Below are 15,542 nucleotides of genomic sequence, written 5' to 3'. Positions count from 1 at the left end.
CCTAGGCGTGAGATGGCTTCCTTAGCCGTTCTCACAAATCTCTCCGCCAATCCATTACTAGCTGGATGAAACGGGGCGGAGAGCACGTGCCTGATCCCCAACTCCGCCAGGTACCCCTCAAATTGCATGGCCATGAACTGGGGCCTGTTGTCTGAAACTAAGGTGTCTGGTAGGCCGTGGGTGGTGAACAACTACCTTAGTTTCCTAATGACTGCATCGATGGTAGTGGCTTTCATAAATTTAACTTCCAGCCACTTTGAGAAGGCATCGACGATGACCATAAATACCTGCCCATAGAATGGGCCAGCAAAATCTATATGGATCCTGGACCAGGGACCCTGAGGCCACTCCCATTCCCTTACTGGTGCTGTAGGGGGGTCTGGCCTAGACTCTTGGCAGGGCTGGCATGTTCCCACCCACTCAGTGATGTCCTTATCCATTTGGGGCCACCAAACATAGCTCCTAGCTAACCCTTTCATCCTCACGATCCCGGGGTGCCCCTCATGCAACAGATTCAACACTTTTTCCCTTAGGCATAAGGGAACAATGACCCAATCGCCCCACAATAGACAACCCCCTTGCATTGTCAGTTTGCCTCTTTTGTTAGTGAAGTGTTTAAATTCCCCGCCCTCAGTCTTTTCCGGCCACCTCCTCGTGACCCAACTCGTGACTTTCCGAAGCATGTGGTCTTTGGTTGAAGCCCTCGCCACCTCTGCTGAAGTGATGGGTCCCAAGTCCAAGACATCAATCAGCAGGAATGGGACTCTGGGTGTGGGGTCTTCTATCTTGTCTGGTAATGGGCAATGGTTGAGGGCGTTGGCGTTGTCCATGCTCACCCCTCGTTGATGTACCAGGCGATATGAGTATGCTGCCAGGAAGATGGCCCAGTGTGTCATCCTGGGAGACAGGGCTGCTGGGGTGGGTCGGTCCCGTGCTATGAGACCCAGAAGGGGGCGATGGTCCGTGATGAGGTCGAAGTCTCTGCCGAACAAGTATTTGTGGAACTTCTTGACTCCTGAGATGGCTGCAAGGGCCTCCTTGTCAAGTTGACTGTAGTTCTGTTCGGTGCTTGAAAGAGTCAGGGAGTAGTAGGTGATGGGTGCCTCTAGACCGTTCGGTAGTCTATGGCTCAGGACGGCCCCCATGCCGAATGGGGACGTGTCACAGACTAGAACAAGGGGAAGCGTAGAGTTGTACTGAATTAGAAAACTCTCGGCCGATAGGAGTTTCTTTACAGCAGCAAACGCGATAGCCTCAGCCTTCCCCCAAACCCATGTGGACTTCTTGGCCAACAGTCTGTGCAGGGGCTCTGCTACTGTTGCCTTGTCCTTTAGGAAAATCGCGTAGAAATTCAACAGTCCCAGGAACGCTTCTAGTTCCGCCTTGTCTTTGGGGGTGGGGGCCTCTTGGATCGCCCTAATCTTGCTTTTGGTGGGATGTATGCCGGTCCCGATACCCCAAGAATTCCACAGAAGGGACTGCGATCATGCACTTGTTATGTTTGACCCTGAGCCCTGCACTTCTGAATTTTCCTAGGACTTGTCTAAGTCTCTCTCCCAGCTGTTGTTCATCCTCTGCGGTGATGAGCACATCATCAAAATACAGGACCACCCCAGGGATCCCCTGTAACAATCACTCCATGGTGCTCTGGAACAGTCCGGGAGCTATGCTGACTCTGAATTGGAGCCTGGTACACTTGAAGGCACCTCTATGCGTAACTATAGTCTGTGCCTCTGCGGTAGCGCCATCTACAGGCAACTGCTGATATGCCTGCGCAAGATCGAGTTTTGCAAAGATCTTTCCGGGCCCTAGGGAATGCAGCAGATGGTGTACGATTGGAACCGGGTAAGTGCTTTGTTGGAGGGCCTTATTGATCGTACATTTATAATCAGCGCAGATGTGCACAGACCCGTCAGGCTTAACAGGGGTCACTATTGGGGTCTCCCACCGGGCATGATCGACTGGCACTAGCACCCCTTGCTTAATCAATTTGTCCAGTTTGACATAGATCTTCGGCTTTAGGGCGAATGGTACCCTCCTGGGCTTCAACTGGATGGGGGCAATATTGGGGTCAAGGTTGAACGAAATAGCGGTCCCCACATACTTGCCGAGCCGCTCATCGAACACATCCTGGAACTCCTGCATCAGGTCGTCTTTCAGGGTGCTTCTTACGTTGCGGACTCTGGTGAATCCCATGCCCAGGGCTTGAAACCAGTCCATGCCCAGGAGGCTTGGGAGCTTGCCACTGACGATGGTGAGGGGAAGCTTCTCCCGGAATTCCCCGTACTCCACCTGGAACTCTCCGATTCCTTCCACGGGGATGCGGTTCCCCTGGTAATTGCGCAGTCTGAGCCGCTGGTGCCAGAGGTGCCGTTTCTGGATGCTGGGGACAGCCTTCTTTAGCTTGTCCCAGGACATGATGGTGATTGGGGATCCGGTGTTGATCTCCATTACACACTCATGCCCCTCGATTTTGACTGTCGTGTAGGCCTTCTCTCGGGGGATGTGCAGGTCCGGCCGACTCGAATGATGCAGGCTTTGAGGTCCTCGGATTTCGCACCCTTCCTGTAGGTGCCCTTTGGATTGGTTTTCTTCCGCTGCACTGTCTCTGATTGGCTCGCGTTGCTCCGCAGCTTGTAATGGGGGTTCTGCTTGGATCTGCAGACTCTAGCAATGTGCCCCTTCCACTCGCATTGGCAGCAAATGGCATCTCGGAACTTGCAGGTCTGGCGCACAGCTCGCACAGGCGTCTTGGTAACCTCGCTGGTCCTGCTGGTCCTATTCAGTTCGGCAGATCTCCTCATCCGGCTCTTCCTCGCTCTCAGTGTATACGGTTTCCTGATGAACTCAGTGTATACGGTTTCCTGATGAACTGGGGCTGACTTCTGTGCCGTTCTGACCTGTGTCGTCCCCTGTAGTCTCTCGGCTGCCTTGGTGGAGGACTCTTGAGCCCTCGCCTCGTCCAGTGCGATGTTCAATGTTAGATTCGTCTTTGCGAGCAACCTCCTCTGCAAGCGAATATCTCTCACTGCGCAGATTAGTTGCTCTAGAAGCATCTCATCGAGCTCTTGGTACTTGCATTGGTTTGCAGCCTTGTGCAGGGCAGCGACATACTCGCTGATCGATTCTCCCTCTTGTTGCAGCCGTTGCCGGAACTCGTACCGCTGGACGTACTTCGATGGCGTTGGGGCGTAGTGGTCTTTCAGCAGTGTCTGGAGTGTTTGCCACGAGATGGTGTGGACCGAGTTCAGTTCCGACAGGGCTTCGGCCATATCGAACACCTTGGGTCCACAATGGCTCAGGAACAGGGCTTTCTTCCGCACGTCGGGCAGCCCCTGTAGATCGCTGGCCACCAGGAAGCATTCGAAGTGGGACATGTAGGATCCCCACTTCTCTTCCGTTGGGTTGAAAGGCACTGGCGGTACATAGGCAGACATCGTTGGTAGATTCTCCAGGTACTCCGCTCGCTCGCCTGGCTGGATTCGGGGTTCCCGCTCTCTTGTCGGCTCATGGCTTCAGCTCTTTCCGTGGCTTCTGGCCTCAAAATCCCATCTTCGTCGCCAATGTTATGTTGGGTGAATGAGGACACAGCAAGCTAGGCAGTGAGTGACAACAGCTCTTTAATGTAGGGTGAGAACCCAGCAACTAACCTGGGGAAACAGCTCTCCTTATATACCCTACAGCTGGGGCAGTCAGCCAATCAGCCGAGGGCTATTACGTTCAAACTTTCCTGCCAAAACTATATACATAATATTTTTAATCTTCATTCAAACTAAACCAAGGATTCAGATACTTAGGTATTTTAAAAATTCCATAAATGTAGCCTTTTAACTTTGTCAATGATACATTCACTGCAGTGGTGGGTTGCCCCCGGTTTGCACTGGTTCTATAGAAGCTTCTGTGTTTGCGCAGAAGACTGCACGTGCACGCGAGCGAAGCGAGAGCACACGCATGGTCCTGTTGTGAACCGGTAGTAAAGGTAAGTAGAACCCACCCCTGATTCACTGGTATTGTAAATGAATCCATTCACCTTTTATAGTTTTCTCTTCAACTTTTTCCAGCATTATGATCTTCTAAAGGAAGCTTGATTTTCCTATAATGTGTCCAAAATATGATTTTTTTGCAGTTGATTTTTTATACCTAAAGTGAGGATAGATTTTTTTTTCTATTACACACTTGTTGGTCTTTATGGCTGTGTACAGTAACCTTAAAAGTCTCCTCCAGCACCAAAGCTCAAATATCTCAATATTGTTTCTAACTTGCTTCTTCCAAATTCAACTTTTGCATCTGTGGAATGTCATAAGACATGTGTCACAGCATCTGGTTAATTTTTTTAAAAAAATTTGATTTATATGCTGCCCTTCTCCGGAGACTTACAATGCGTTAAGCAATAGCCTTCATACTTTTGTATATTTATACAAAGTCATCTTATTGCCCCCACAAACTGGGTCCTCAGTTTTCCACAGCCTTCATTCTTAACTTACCAGATATTAGCCTGAATTCTATTTCGTGATGGTGGATTCTTTACTGTTGATGGCTGATTCTAAAAGACAGAAGCTATTAGTGTTTTCACAATGTCTCGGGCTGACTGCTAAATAAAATAGGAAAACCTGAAAAAATCTGAAGTAAAAAAAAAAGTTTTATGAAATGTTGGAGCAAAAACAATGTGAAGTGAAGGAAGGAAAGAATAGAAAGAAGGAAAGAAAAATTAATGGTATTAATCTTAGCTGCTAGCTAAGAATGGGTTCCCCTGTTGCAAAAGGACCATATATAGAAAAATGCTCTGTGTTTTATATAAAGAAAAATACTCTTGGTGATGTACAGTAGTTCATGTAACTGTTCAGACTTTAGATAGGAATAAAACTTGGCTTGCTGTTTATATTTAATATTACACAGGCACAAACACACCTGTAAAATGGCACCCAAAGATGAGCTGCAGAGAGAATGCCTGAAGTAACAGCAGACATGGGAGGAAGATCAAACAGAGGAAGATCAAACACAAGGCCCTTTATGAGATGTACCATCCATACATGGTACATCTCATAAACTCATAACTGAGGTGGCAGAAATTGGGAAATCCTGCCAGGGGCTGGAAAAGGCTGGACTAAAAGACAGCACTGAGGCACTTATCATAGCAGCACAAGAAGAGGCACTAAGCACCAGTTCCATAGAAGTAGGGGTCTACCACACTTGATAGGATCCAATATGCAGACTATGCAGAGACAACAGACAGTTCAACAAATACGACAGGGTGTAAGAACCAGGCAGGAAGAGCAGTGAGTGATGCAACCAAGTAGCTGGCATTGTGTACAGGTGCATCACAGAATATGGGCTAGACTAGACCCTCCTGAGTCTAGATGGGAGATCTCACAAAAGGTTGTGGAGAATAAGAAAGCTAAGATCCTGTGGGATTTCCAGATCTAGATCTAGATACTAGCCAATCAACCAGACATTGTGGTAATAGACAAGGATCAGAAGACAATGATAGTGATAGATTTCTATCCTATCCTATCCTATCCTATCCTATCCTATCCTATCCTGTCCTGTCCTGTCCTGTCCTGTTCCATTCTAGATGTAGAGGTGCCAAGAGACAGCAACATAAAGAAGAAAGAGTATGAGAAGCTGGAGAAATTCAAGGCTTGAAGAAGGAACTGGAGAGGCTATGATCCAGTGATGATAGGAGCACTCGGGGCTGTGACTCCTAAACTGGGAGAGTTGCTCCAACAGATCCCAGTAACAGAATCAGGGCTCTCTATTCAAAAGAGAGCAGTGCTAGAACCCTCAAATTCCCAAGCCTCTGATGCAGGAGCCATGTTTGAGGAAGATATATATGACTAATAACGTGAGAATGAAATTTATTTATATATATATATATAACCCAAGGCAAGGTTTATGCAAATATGTTCAGATAACTGATGATACGTTGTGCCTAGCAATTTCCAATGCAATCTGCTATCTGACTTTGTATCAGGAGTCTATGTATAGATACCAGATTGCCAAATGAATTCCAACCATTAAGAGGTGGGGACACATGCAAAGAAGACAAATGCCTACTGTTTTTCGAGCTTGAGGCCTCTGGAAATCAGTCCAAAGTAGTTCCTGGAACAATTCTTGAAGACTTAGTTAAAAACAGCCCAGATAAACTCTAGTAACTGTAAGATGCATTTAAAGGCCTTTGGGACCGAATCTTCTTTGCACTTTGGGCTTGGGTAAAATTTTTATTTTACTTTTTATGGGCTATAGGAGGATAGCTTCAGCCCAGTAGGAGAATAAATGAGGACAGATGGCCTTAGGGTAAAAATGAATGCATTTTAAGTTAAATGCTGAAAAACATAAAGGTGTGCAGTCCAGTAGAGTAGAGGGTATAAAGTTGACATTTTGAGTGCTGCTTGCTAAAATAAAAACTGTGTTCACAACCTGGGAACTTTCCTTTCATTAGATGTATAACTGAAGTGACAAACATTTGAAAATAATAATAAAAAAAATATCTATACAGAATTACAAACATTTAAACATTAAAATGGTACTTTTTGTGACTTCAATCATTCTGCTAATAGAATGCTTGTTTTAAAATATTTAAATATGCAAAATATTTTTGCATATTTTGTATCTGAAATATTTGTATCTGCTATGTTTCTTTAAGGCGTTTAGCCAATTGTCACACACAGTCTAATTTTCCAAGTGCTAAGAGATGTTAGGGAATCCAGAGTTTAAATGGATTTCATTTTCTTTGGAAGAACCTCACGAGACATAGCAAATTTGGAATTTACATATGTACTGGCTGAGCTGAGGAAAGGCTCCGCAAACAGTTATGCTTAATTTCATTACTCCTCTTTTCCTGTAGTATCTCTAATGTGCTGATTTTAATCTTAGAATGAAAGTTTGTTTTCCATTATACATAAAATATTGAGTGAGGGAGAATAGAGGGGGAAAAAACCCTAATGTCCTCTTGTGGCTACTGGAAATAGAAGTGTTATGAGCTTCTTAGCACAGTACTTTCCTGAACAGATTACACCTTGTCAAAAATGAATCCAGACTTGCTGGCAGCTTTTTTGCCAACCTACTCTTAGAAGAAAGAATCAGTAAATTGAAGGAGATCCTGAGAGATTATTCAGCTGAACTCCAGTCCTATCTCAATATATTTTGGTAAACCTTGTCCTGAAATCAGGGCTGCTATTTCCTTCTGATTGACTAGATTTACTACCCGAAGGATTGTAATGTCCTAAATGTTGTATATTCCATATCTAAAGGTTTTGTGTGGTATGGTATTTTAAGGTTGTGTGCAAAGGCTCAATATGTTTTAGTTTGGTCATTTTTAATTTATGATTAGGGTTTAGAATTGGAAGATGGTTTACTGTTGAATTTATTTCTTCATTATTTATAGCATTACAAGAAAATTATTTTATTTATTTACTCATTCAATTTCTAGAGCCAAACTCAAGCATTGCAGTCATAATTGGTCCTATACTGGTCCATGGTAATCACAGACACACAGGTAAATCTTATATCTTTATTAAAATGATTTTCAAGCAGAACTATAATGACATAAATTTGAACAAAATATCATGGTCCCTTACGAACAAAACACCCACAATAACTCAACCTGCTTAAGAGGCAAGAGAGAGTTAAAATTGTAAAGAAGGTACAAAAGCATCAAACAAATGTGCTACAAAGATCCAGGATTACTACTTGAGAAGGCAGGCTAAGGAGTTGTGGAACACAATGGGGAGCTAAACCGAGGTGTTGCCAATGGATGTATGAAGTGCACAGCTCCCCTTATATAGGGGCAGCATGACCCTGATTTGTTCTTTTGGAGGGGTAGGGTTCTTTCTGGCCAATAATCTTGCTGAGCATCTTTCTCCTCTCCTCTCCTCTCCTCTCCTCTCCTCTCCTCTCCTCTCCTCTCCTCTCCTCTCCTCTCCTCTCCTCTCCTCTCCCCTCCCCTTGCGGGGAGGTGTTAGCTTTTTTGGGGGGTCAATTAGCATAGGATGCAACTGCTCATTTTTTAATTTTCTAAAAAGCCTAATGGGGCCCATTGCTATTTTTCTGAGGGGGAGGGAAACACTTTATAGTGTCTCCATTATCTATACACATACTGTATGTCTTTATGGCTGAATATATAAAAAAACAGATAGGGCAGGAATTTATTGATTGATTGATTGATTGATTGATTGATTTGATTTGATTTGATTTATATGCCGCCCTATCTCCATAGGACTCAGGGCGGCTCACAACAATAAAATATCCGAATAAAAGCGTGTTAAAATACATGTTAACCCCCCCAGTCCAGGCTGAACAACCATGTCTTTAAGTCGCGGCAGAAGGTGCGGAGGTCAGGGGCCAACCGGAGCCCCAGAGGAAGTTGGTTCCAGAGAGTGGGAGCACCCACAGAGAAAGCTCTGCCTCTAGGGGTCACCAGTCGACACTGTCTAGCTGATGGCACCCTGAGTAGGCCCTCCCTGTGAGAACGCACCGGGCGATGGGGAGCTGTTGCTGGTTGCAGATGGTCCAACAAATATCCTGGACCTAAGCCATGTAGGGCTTTATAGGTCTTCACCAGCACCTTGAATCTCACCCGGAGGGCAACTGGCAACCAATGCAAGTCGCGCAGCAGAGGTGTAACATGGGCATATCGGGAACCACCCATCATGACCCGCGCGGCTGAATTCTGTACCAGCTGAAGCCTCTGGATGGTCCTCAAGGGCACGCCTAGGTAGAGAGTGTTACAGTAGTCAATATGGGAGGTGACTAGCACATGAGTAACTGTGTGTAGGGCATCCCAGTTCAAATAAAGGCGGATCTGGGCAAATGCCCCCCTGGTCACGGCTGTTATATGATCTTCTAAAGTCAACCGTGAATCCAGGAAGACACCAAGTTGCATGCCCTGTCTACCAGGGGTAACACCTCATCCCCTATAGACAAAGATGGAACCTCTAGATTGGACCGGGATGCCGGTACCCACAGCCACTCGGTCTTGGCAGGGTTGAGCTGAAGCCTGTTCCTCCCCATCCAGACCCGTACTGCCTCCAGGCACTGGGACATCACGTCGAGGGCATCGCTGGGCTGGTTCGGGGTGTATATAAAAAGCTGGGTATCATCAGCGTACTGATGATACCTCACCCCGAAACCACAGATGATCTCACCTAGTGGCTTCATATAAATGTTGAACAGAAGAGGTGAGAGGACTGACCCCTGGGGCACCCCACAAATGAAGCCGACCTCTGCTCCCCCGCCAACACCGCTTGCTTACGACCCGAGAGGTAAGAGGGGAACCACCGCAAAACAGTGCCTCCCACTCCTAGCCCCTCGAGATGTTGCAGCAAGATATCATGCTTGATGGTATAGAAAGCCGCCGAAAGATCTAATAGGACCAGAACAGAGGAATAACCTCTGTCCCGAGCCCTCCAGAGATCATCCACCAGCGTGACCAATGCTGTCTCCATGCTGTAGCCGGGCCTGAAACCTGATTGGTATGGATTGAGGTATTCCGCTTCATCCAGGGCCACCGGGAACTGACGTGCCACCACGCTCTCAATAACCTTCGCAAGAAAGCGAAGGTTGGAGACGGGACAGAAGTTATTCAGAACAATTGGATCCAAGACAGGTTTCTTGAGGAGGGGCCTAACCACCTCCTCCTTCAAGGTGGCAGGAAAGCTTCTCTCACCCAATGAAGCAGTAATCACTGCCTCGATCCAGTCATGTGACACCTCCTGAGCCGAATAAACCAGCCAGGAGGGGCACGGGTCCAATATACACGTGGTCGCACTCAGTTTCCCCATGATCCTGTCCACTTCCTCCGGGGTGACAGGATCGAACTCCTCCCAGATGACAAGACCCACTGCCTCCCCACCGTCTGATCCTGCCCAGTTGGAAGCCAAGCCGTCCCGAATCTGAGCGATCTTGTCCAGCAGATGCTGACTAAACTCCTTGGCTCACTCTTGCAGAGGGTCCTCTCCCTCCCTCTGATTCAGGAGGGAGTGGGACACCCTAAACAGGGCAGCCGGGCGATTATCTGCGGATGCGATGAGGGCAGAGAAGTAACGCCGCTTCGCCACTTCCATCCCCACTAGGTAAGATCGTGGAAATGACCTTAGCTGTACACGGTCAGATTCAGAACGACAGGCTCTCCAACAGCTCTCTAGGCCTCTCCTGTGATGCTTCATCTCCTGGAGCTCCCCCGTAAACCACGGAGCCAACTGGGATCTGCGTCGAGTCAGAGGCCACAAAGGCATGATCCGGTCGAGAGCCCCGGCGGCCACCTTATCCCAGGCATCCACCAGGGTCGTAGCCGGGGTGTGGGAGAGAGAGAGAGGTATCATCCCCAGCTCCACCTGGAACCTCTCTGGGTCCATCAGGTGCCTGGGGCGGAACCAGATGGTCGGTCCTGCATCCCAGCGAGGGAGGGTGGCATACTGGAAGCCTAGCCAAAGGAGATAGTGATCGGTCCATGACAGAGGATAAATAGCAGATTCTCCCCCACCAAACTCAACCCACCACTGTTCTGAGATAAAAACCAGACTGGTCATGTGGCTCCCCTCATGAGTCGGGCCCTGAATAATCTGAGTCAGGTCCATGGCTGCCATGGAAGCCATGAACTCCCAAGCCACCCCCGACACCCCGCCCAGGGAAGGCAGGTTGAAATTGCTGAGCACATTGTAAGCCACCCTGAGTCTTCGGAGAAGGGCGGCATATAAATCAAATTAAAAAAAAAAAAAAGTCCCCCAGTACAATAAGTCTGGGGAACTCCACCACCAACCCTGACAGGGCATCGAGCAGCCCGGGCAGGGCTGTTGTTAAGCAGCTGGGAGACAGATACACAATCAACAGGCCCAACTGCCCCTGCGGACCCCATCTCACGAGGAGGGTCTCACATCCATCTATCTGGGGAACAGTGACCTCCGGCGGACTAATAACAACCACCCCCCTCCCTTATCCTGGGCCCTCGGCTGGTGTAGCACTCAGAAGCCTAGTGGGCAAAGTTCTGTCAGAGGGACAGCCCCCTCTGCGCCCAACCAGGTTTCCGTAATGGAAGCCAGGTCTGTGTTTTACTCCTCAATCAAATCATGAATGAGGGGAGTTTTGTTAACCACAGACCTGGCATTAAAATAGACCAGCCTGAGCCCAGAGGCCCCCTCTCTCAAACCCCCAGGAAGTCGGGTGGAACCAGGAGGGTTGGAGCACGCCACCACTTGGAGATAGCAGGAGTGAGCTCCCAGATTTCGATACGGCCCTCGGTTCACCCATCTGCCTCCATTATGCATGGGAAGCAGACCTGAGGCAAACAAAAAAAGTGTTTTTAGTAAAAAAAATAAATAAACAGGAACATATTAATTTCTGCTACAAAATTCTTGTGGAAAGCAGCTGTCTGTCGAATGTGCAGACATATGTCTCTGCTGTACCTGATGTCCATCAGATGCTTTGGTATTCTTGGAATTCAACTTTAGATAGACGAGTTTAGTCCTGTAAATAGGGGATTTCTTTTATTTTACTAACGTTGGATGTGGAGTGGAGCATTTCCCCTGGTCTTTGTTTGGGTACCTCTATTATAATCTTTTATATCTCTGGCTGGGGGGATTAGCCGATTTTTGGTAATGTCCAGAGAGTCTAAACTAATGTTTCTCAGGCTCAGCAATGTTAAGATATACAGAACTTAAGTGGGGAATTCTAGGAGTTGAAGTCCATACATATTAAAGTTGCCAAGGTTGAGAAATAGTAGTCTAAACTATCTCAGCATACAGTAGCCTTACTCCTGACTTTATCATGCTAGTTGCTCTTACTCCAAATGAGAACTTCTGCAATTGCAATCACAGTTTGGAATTGACTGCAATGGGATTTCAATGAAGATTTTATTTTCCCAATTTGGATTAGTCTTTAACACAGCTTGCCCTGAATAAAATTGTTGACCATATTGCAGGACACGTTAAAGGGCAATGATTTAAAGTAATTCATTTTAACCGGTATAATACACTTGCCAGAATGATTTCCCTTATCATTATAGTCATGGTCTTAAAAAGACACTACATCAAGACTTGGCTCAAATTAACTTGGCTGAAATGCTCACTATAGCCAGCACTTGCAATAAATAGCTGATGCAGTGCCAAGGGGAAATTAGTTTCCAAGTGACACCTGTCCCAGGTGCAGTAGGTATAATTTGCTGGCCAGATATTTGAGAACATTATTTTTGTTAGTTAAGAGAATGGCAGCCAGCAATAATTCTTCTAGCTTGATATTCCTTGTTCTCCTTGAATGTTGTATAAAGATCTTGGATAATCCAAATTCAGCAACTAAAACACAACACTCAAAAAGTTTTACTACTGAAACTATAGAAAAATGGTTATATTCACAAACTATCATTCCACATATTTGTTTTTGGATTAACTGGCTGTGAGAACCCAACCATTATAGGCTGTAAATGGTTTGTAGCTTAGCATTATATGAATCCAATTTGCTGTGGGTAGTTTACATAGAACATGGAACATAGAATAAGAAAGTTGGAAGGGACCTTGGAGGTCTTCTAGTCCAACCCCCTGCTTGAGCAGGAGACCCTATACCATTTAAGACAAGTAGCTTTTCAGTGATGGAGCACCCACAACTTCTGAAGGCAAGGTATTCCACTGGTTAATTGTTCTCACTGTTGGGAATTTTTTCCTTAGCTTTAGATGGCTTCTTTTCTTATTTACGTTCCATCCATTGTCTCTTGCCTTGCCTTTTGGTGCTTTGAAAATAGGTTGATCCCCTCTTCTTTGTGGCAGCCCCTCAAATATTGAAACACTGCTATCATGTTTCCCCTAGTCCTTCTTTTCACTGGTCTAGTCAAAACTAACCATGATTTAACAAGATACTGGGTCCAGATCCATATTTTGGCTCAAAGTATGCTGCTTTGAGCCAAAATAGATGTAGTACTGTAAGGAAAAAAAAAAAAAAAAGGAACAGCAGGAACTCTTGACTAAATACCTGCTACCTTAACCAAAGTGGAAAAACTGTTTAGACTCTGGCCTTACAGAATGCCCCCTTGGAAAATGAAGATCAGGTCAAAATGCTGCTGAGTTGCATGAAGTCAGTTGATTTTAGTTTTGGAAAAAATTGTTCTGAAAGGCAGCAATTGCCTCTTGCAGTTAAGAGTGCCTTAGGTACATTATGGCATGTATTAATGCTATAAATGAGAATGACGGCACACGAGTAACTTTACCAATTCTGCCTAAGAACAAAATGCATAGGTTAGTCCTTGTTTAGTGACTACCTTGTTTAGTGATCATTCATGCTTGGTGATAACTTTTTTCCCCTCAATGGAGTTAATGTCCTATATTAAAACAATGCACAAACAGCATATAATTAAAAACAACTTTTTGAAGGTTACAATATGAAGGTTTGGACTCAGTGGATTAGGAATCCTTCTATTAGAATTTGGGCCATAAGTTTTTAATCATTCTTTTAGGATCAATCTCTTGGTTTAATGTAACACAGTAATAGGTAAAGGTAAAGATTTCCCTTGCACATATGTGCTAGTCATTCCTGACTCTAGGGCGGCGGTGCTCATCTCTGTTTCAAAGCTGAAGAGACAGTGCTGTCCGAAGACATCTCTGTGATCATGTGGTTGGCATGACTAAACACCAAAGGTGCCTGGAACCCTGTTACCTTCCCACCAAAGGTTGCCCCTATTTTTCTACTTGCACTTTTTACATGCTTTCAAACTGCTAGGTTGTCAGAAACTGGGACAAGTAACGGGAGCTCACCCCATTACGCGGCACTAGGGATTTGAACCGCTGAACTGCTGACCTTTCGATTGACAAGCTCAGCATCTTAGCCACTGAGCTACCGCGTCCACAGTAATACACTATGGTAAAATTACTTTTCCAAGTTCCCGTCTTTTCCTTTACAGAGTGTGTCAGCAAAATGGTAAAATGTCATCTCTATACTTGAAAAGAAGTAAAATAAGTTGCAATGTTTTCCAAATGCCATTTGTTTTTCCACCAAAGAGATGTCCCTTTGTAGTAAATTGTTGCTTTGCTTTCTTCCCTGCAGGAGAGGGGTACAAAATGTATATTACATTGTAGTACATTTATTCATTTTAATGGCCAGAGTATAATCAGAAGTTCAAGACATCTACTTATGTAGCTAAAGGTGAATTTGCCACAAAAGTAGAAAGAAGACAGACTTGTATGTTTGGGGAAAAAGAGGGAAGGAGGGCGAGAGAGACAAGAAAGAGAGTGGGAGGGAATGGGAGAGTGTTTGAGTTTCCTGAACCTGTCCATTGCTAAAGAAAGCTTGAGTGTGTGAGAAGAGTCATATTCCACATTAGATCACTGATCCATTTAGACTTCTCTATTTTAGCTGTCAGTAGCTAACTAGAGTTGGGAAGAAGATATACCATGTTGCACAGAGGTATATTTTACATTTTAAGCAGTGTGCTTGGTATAAAATAGTCCTCAATTTCTTCAAAATACATGCTTTTTAGACCCGAAATTAATTTAAGAAGGAAAATATCCCCCCCCCCCCATTATATCTTTCAACAAGAATTATTTGAAATCCTTTATGGTAGAAAAAAATGTGTAAGGTATTATTTTTAAAAAACCTAGTTTGGCCCCTTAAATAGAAAATTCAGATGTATGTGAACATTCTGCTCCAATGCTTTTCACTATTTGAATGGAAACCCACCCTATGGAAGGCAAGCAAGCATGTGGTGATTGGCTGCCCTAATCAGAAAATTGAAATATTTCATTTCAAATTGTAAGAAAGCATATTATTCCCAATGCTTATACAGTGTCAGATGTGGGGGCCTGTCTCACTTCAGCAATTTTAGCAGCTGGTTAAAAATTCATGGTTCAAGAGACCAAACTGCTGACAATATATCTCCCGCATCTGTGTATGTGAAAGTAATATAATTAATTATCTTACTGGGATTAGCTTTAACTCTGCTGATGCAAAAAGCAAATAGTTTATTTGACATTAGCAAGCAAGTTACCATAAGTGTTTCTAATTGCTTCCCATTTCTGAGAGGTAGTAAAATGTTTTCTGTTTTGCAGTTGTGTCTTCCTTGGAGACTTATTACCCTTTTTTCCTGGTTTAACAAACCAACATACCATTGTCCCTTGGTAATTTATACAATGTGCTAGGTTAGCAAGGATAAACTATGGTGAATCTAATGCTATCTTGACAGAGCTTATTAGATATTATTAGACAATACCTAATTAGATAATAATGCACTTACAAACACTTTCAGCATTTACCTTCTCTCTATGATCAAGAAATGGTCTTTGCACACACATGGAAAATATATGAAAATGCAAACTAATATGTGAAGAATCAAATGGGACAAGTAGGTATGATGTCATTAAATAGGATGAAAAATTTGAACTAACTTTTTCATGGCAATCTTTTTGGTCCTCAAATGTGACTGTACTTGAGTCATTACAATAGATACAATTACATACAGGTAAGAGTGTGCCTAAAAATTTTTATGCCTTGCGCTAACCAAGATGAGTATCATGTAAAAGCACATATTGATATATGTACCATTTTTACAGTGGAGGACCTTAGCAAAA

This window comes from Pituophis catenifer, unplaced genomic scaffold (genome assembly GCF_029215685.1).
Source record: "Pituophis catenifer annectens isolate HBS135680 unplaced genomic scaffold, rPitCat1.0.hap2 SCAF_1, whole genome shotgun sequence".
Lineage (NCBI taxonomy): Eukaryota > Metazoa > Chordata > Lepidosauria > Squamata > Colubridae > Pituophis > Pituophis catenifer.
This window is presented reverse-complemented; position numbering follows the sequence as displayed.